Here is a 6,378-nt window from a genome sequence, read left to right on the forward strand (position 1 = left end):
AACAAACACTTATGCATCTTTTACTGGCGAGGAAAACAGTCGGCAAACTGTTCAAACCGCAGACTCAAAGGTTCACACAAGTGGTGAGGTCTAAGTTGGTCCTTATATAGCACCTCTTGACACATTTTGTGCCAAAGGTGTGGCTTTGCTGATGAGAGGTGCTGATCCATTCTTTCTGCAGGTAGGGACATTGTGATGAGTAACAGGCTTTCAAGCAAGCCTCCTTTCAAACAAAAATTAAAGGACACCAAAGGACAAATATTTATTTTACAACACGTTTCGTTCCTCCATACATCATAAATCAAGAAGGAAACTTTTTATGTTCTGGTTGAACAAGGACGCACTTGTTTCAAGAAGGAAAGAACATCTTTATTCAAAGGACATTCTGTTACCTCCACCTCGTCGACATGGTGGTTAAATAGTTAAATTTGTGGTGTCTCAGAGATCTTGCAAAAGTCTCATCCAAAACTATTTTAAAAAAGGTAAATTTGTCTTTCTTTATGATCAATTTTTTTTTAATACCCTGTCGAGGCTCGTATCAGAGCTAAAAGCATGGTTGATGCTTGATGCATGGTTGATATCTAAGAACATGATGCACGGTTCATGTCTAATTTTAGAACAGATGAAATTGATCTCTCTTTTTAATCAATTTAAGAACAGATAAAATTGATCTCTCTTTGTAAACAATTTAACAACAGGTTTTTTTTTTGGTTTTTTTTGTATACCTTGGTCGAGGCTCGTATGAGAGCTAACACACAACTCACAGCAAGGAGGCATGAGACAAGAGGGGCGGGAGTGGAAGGGACAAAACAGTGGGGAACAGACACATTAGGTGAACTGTGGAAGGGAGAGGGATGGGGATGGGACGGGGAACATGGCGAAGAGAAGATGGACATTTCAGGGACTTTCAGGAAGGAAAGCAGGAGAAATGAAGGAAGAGGGCTTGGGTGGATTATCGGGGGTAGAAAAGATCGAGGATTTGGATGGGGGAAGATAAGAGGTGGTGGTGAACAGCTGTTTTGAAAGCCTGGAGGGAAGAATGGGAAAGAATAGAGTGAGGAAGTTTATTCCAAAGGCGGGAAAAAAGAGGAATGAACGAGTGAAGATGAGCAGTGATTCGTGATTTTGGTAGTTTTACCAGAAGGGGGTTGTTGGCGGACCTTGAGCGCCCTGTGGAAATGTAGTGGGGACAAATCGCAGAGAGAGCAGGGGGGGCAAGGCTGGAGAGGAGTCGGTAGAAGACAGAAAGACCACCGACCAACCTGCGGTGATTGAGTGAGAGGCCCAAAGACTCAGCTTCATTGCGGGAGATGCCGATGATCTTAAATGCCCTGGTTTCGACAGCGTGAAGCCGAGAAAGGTGGGAGGCAGGAGCACCAGCCCAGAGGGGAGAGCAGTACTCCATCAGGCTACGGACAAAAGCTTTGTAAGTGGTCAGGAGCTCAAGAGGGCCGAGGAAGGACTTAGCACGACGGAGGATTCCCAGTCGGCGACTGGCTTTTGAGGCGAGGTTGGAAATGTGACTTTCCCAGGAAAGGTCATGGCAGATAGTGAGACCTAGAAGCTTGAAAGAAAAGACTTCTTCCAGAGGATTGTTGAGAAAGTGGATGGGGGGGTTTTGTAAACGGTCCTTTCGAAGAGACATAGTGAGAGTGTGAGATTTGTCTGGATTGAAAGACATGTTCCACGTGTTGGACGAAATTGATCTCTCTTTTAAAACAATTTAACAACAGATGAAATTGATCTCTCTTCTTAAATAATTTCATAACAGGTGAAATTGATCTCTCGTTATAAGCAATTTCATAACAGGTGAAATTGATCTCTCTTTTTAAACAATTTCATAACAGGTGAAATTGATGTGTCTTTTTAAACAATTTAATAACAGATGAAATAGATCTCTCTTCTTAAACAATTTCATAACAGATTAAATTGATCTCTTCTTAAACAATTCAAGAACAGATTAAATTCATCTCTCTTTGTAAACAATTTAAGAGCAGATGAAATTGATCTCTCTTTTTAAACAATTTAAGAACATGAAATTGATCTCTCTTTCTAAACAATTTAAGAACAGATGAAATTGATCTCTCGCTTTAAACAATTTAATAACAGGTGAAATTGATCTCTCTCTTGAAACAATTTCATAACAGGTGAAATTGATCTCTTTTAAAACAATTTGATGACATGAAATTCATCTCTTTTTCGACAATTTAACACCAAATTAAATTGATCTGTCTATTTAAAATAGCGCTTAAAACTAATTTGCAAATGCTCTACAAAGTGCAATACTAATTCTTCCAAATCATAATCATAATTTTGACTTTTTAAATAGTCTGATGTTCTTTTAAGTCATTAATTCTGAAATTCAAATATTATGACTTATTATTATATTGAAAGAGATCATCAGATGTCACGATGTGTTGACTTTATCTTCATGTGTGTGCATTGTGACTGAAGAATCTCATTGAAACCTGCATATCATCAATCTATTTCACAAAATGTTATTTTCTTTGTTCCGTATGATTCCACACACATCGGAATGGATGGAAACAAAATTTAAAATGTTCCAAGACTTATTTTTCATCACATTGTGAACCGATTTAAAATTGTCTCAATGTCATTTGAGGTGTCAATAATTTTATTTTGTCACATAATATTTGTGATGCAATGTTTTGTTAATTTGAGCACCACAATCCTTTGGGAAAATAATCTAAACCCAAGTCATGAGTTCCTTATTTTCAGTAATGAAGATACATATCTAATTTTTAATTTAATCGAATGAATAGTGACTATTTGTGTGTGCTGATATTGATGCATTCATTGCATGGAGGAACTATAATGTCTACTATTTGGCCAGGGATTTTGGCAATGTTAGAAATGTAAAAACAAGTAGAAATGGATGGACTATATGACAAGGATTATTTGAAACTCCAAGGGTTTAAAAAGTCTTTTTCAAAATCAAAATACAGACCAATTACTGCACCATAGTTTCAAAAAGAAAGCCAGACTAACAACACACACACACACACACACACACACACACACACACACACACACACACACACACACACACACTCACAAACACAGATATATTATGTTCTGGTAAGTACTTACAAAAGCTACTTTATTTCAAGTTATAACCGAAACTTATAAGCAATTTACTGGTTTCCCAACTGCCCGGATCATCAGCTGGGCACCGTTTATCATCGAGGTTTCCATCCTTTCAGCCCAGAACCTCTCCAAATGCCGGATCCACCACCCCAGTCACCAGTCCACATCAGTCGATTACTCAACATCAATGGACCTACAATAGGGTGTTTCACAAAATTTATTTTCACAAAATTTTGCCAGATCGCTTTTTGTCTTGTTCCAATTGGCATTGTAAGCATCTTTACCAAAAATGGAGTCAATTGCTGCACATTTAGGGGTGGCACACTTTTTCACAATGTTGACGTTTTTTTCTATTTTCATGAATAATGGCATCAAGAAAGAAATGTAACTTGCTCGAGAAGCCCCCTCTACCTTCCATTTTAGGAGCTCGCCTTCCCTCAAACGAGCAAGTGCTACTCCATCTCCTCTATCATATTGAAGAGAGGAAGGCATTATCAAAGGCCACAACAGCAACAATGGATGAAGTAAAGAAGATATGGGAGAGAGCCAGTTTACCGACAATGACGTATGCCAATCTTCGAAAAAAGATCAAGAAGCTGTATGCGGAGTACAAGAAACTAATAAAAGAGAAAAACAGAGAGACGGATGGAGCTCTTTTACGTCATGAAACTTGGCTTGGGAATCTTCAGGACCTCTTCGATATTGCTGCAGCAAACATATTCGACCTGAAGATCCCCGAAGAAGACAAAGAATTTCTAAGGCGCCAAAGAGAAGACCAGATGTCATGCTCTTTTGGATGTGTAGACAAGGTTCAACAAGGGAAGGATAAGAGAAAGAGGGCAAGAGAAGCTGAGAGAAACGCAAGAGCTGAACACAGTGCAGAAACAATGGCAAAACAGAAGTGTATCCGAGGTACTCACACGCTATCTCGATTGAAGGAAGAAGTTGGACAAGATTCATCAACAGCCTCTGAAGATGGTTCAGATGAAGAGTTCGCTTGCAGGGCAATGCCTGCCAAGCCCAGCCATATCTCACATGCAGGATTAAAGAAGCGAGGCTCATCTGAAGTACTTGTTGCTTCATTGACAACAACATGGGACAGAGAGGGTCTATCCAATCGTCAGGCTGCTACATCCTTCATAGTGACAGCAAAGAGCTTGGGACATGATGTTAGCAATTACTCAGTAAGTTCCGCAACTGTCCATAGAGCTTAGGTTGAGCAATAAAAATTGTGAAAGTGGGCCACCCTTTACTGGTGTCCTATTGGCTCAATTTTTGGTACAGATGTTCAAAATGTCAATAGGAACAAGGCAAAATGCGATCTGGCAAAATTTGGAAAACTTTTACTTATACCATTATATTGTGAACCACCCTAACCTACAACCAAAAATTGTTTCCAGACAGTCAGTCAACACAATAATACAATATCCCCATTCAGACCCATTTAATTATTTATTTTATTAAAAGTGTTCCTCCACATGAATAACTTTAATCATACACCACTTTATATGATAATATATTAAGCGACAAAGACTTTACCTTGCAGACATATCCAGTGCACAGCACCTTAATATAACCATAGACTGAAACTGTCATTCAAATTTTCAAACTGTCATTAACAACCGATTTTAACATGCTGAATTGTGTATCTTAGCAACCACCAAGAAATATATGAATGCTTTCATATTGTTGTGGATTCTCGCCTCTCTGGCGTGCGGATGGCCGCCTTTATCCCGATTGCGGCCGCGCGCGCCGACCGAACGTGGCATTCCAGTCACAGCTTTCAGATCAACGCCGAAACCCAGCTATGGGTGTTGTTAACCACACCATAGATCATTCAACTCTTCTGTCCACGCACTACAGGGTTGATCACCGAATTGTCGATGTACCTAATTATTTGCGCAGACAGAAATGCCAGGGATCGACACCTCAACGGAGCCTACACGAAAACGAGCCGCTTTAAGCAGCTCGTTCCGTTTGCTATTGCCGAGCAGTTTCATATCGCCAAGCCCCGTCGGACCAGATGTACGTTTTATCGGCTATTAATCAGCCATCTACTTATTCCGAACCCAATTACGGCAGTTCAATGGAGGAAGGGACGCAACGAGCAGGTGAATATTCAAACAATAGGGAACATTTATTTCCAATGCACATATGCAAGCAAGGCAATGAATGGGGGTAGGGGACAAGACACGAGCAAGAAAACCTACAGCCATTATCTATTTACCATGCACATGCACTTAGTCAGTTCACTACTTAGTAGACAAGGCGCCACAGACTTTCATGCAAAAACACCAAGAAAGAAAGAAAACCACCGGGCTCGTAAGCCTTTATAATTGCTTGGAGCTGGGATGACCGCAGGGGCCCCGAGAGGCCGTGCAGGTTACCTTCGTCACCCTTGAGGCGACTCGGTGGTCTTTTTGGCGGCGACCCTCCATATGTCCCTGTGGTCAAAGCAGCAGCTGTTGTAATGGCGGTTCGGTTGGCCTAGCAGTCCAGGGCCTAGCAGTCCGGCCTGGTCGATCGGGCCTGGCCGCTGACGCTTCAGAGGAGTGAACGGGCCTTGCTCTTTTTGAGTTGATGCTCTTTAAGAGCCCGTTCACTCCTCAGCGTCGCTCGGACCCTTATGTAGTTGGCTGGCGACTTCTCTCTGGCTGCAACTCGACCAACTCCGACCAACTCTGGTGCTCTCCACACCGACTCCTCTGAACTGGACTCCACCGGACTCCAAACTCCACTGGACTCCAAACTCCACTGCAGGCTCGACTCTGGACTGTAACGGCCCAGCCCCACTCAATTTCTCGGCATTTCAGTCTGGCCTTTTATCAGGTTCGGGGGGGGGGGGGCGCTTGGTCTTTCACCTACGACCCTTCACCCCCGGCTGGCTCCGCCACTTTCGTCGTTTTGATCCATTTTGCAAGTCATGCGCGGACGTGTTTGAGATCACTCTCCCGACGCGGCGTGTTTGGAAACACCCTGCCGCTGCGAGGATGCCATCGTGTTCGCCTGTGGAGATGTTGGTTGTTGGGGATGTTGTTGCTGGTAAAAAGATGGCGGCGCCGTGGAGATGATGGTGAGGAGGGGTTGTTTGTTTGTTGAAATGTTGTTGTTTGTGGAGATGAGGGTGAGGACTTGTTGTTGTTTGTGGAGATGATGGTGAGGAGATGTTATTTGTTTTAACATAAAGATAGAAAAAGAATAACAGCTAACTCAAAGATGCACAGCCCGGTACATGAATAATTCCCGTTAGACATTGGTGGGGAAATCTAA

The sequence above is a fragment of the Eptatretus burgeri genome, chromosome 12, assembly GCF_056783735.1.
Source record: "Eptatretus burgeri isolate ZD-2024b chromosome 12, Ebu_testis_v1, whole genome shotgun sequence".
Lineage (NCBI taxonomy): Eukaryota > Metazoa > Chordata > Myxini > Myxiniformes > Myxinidae > Eptatretus > Eptatretus burgeri.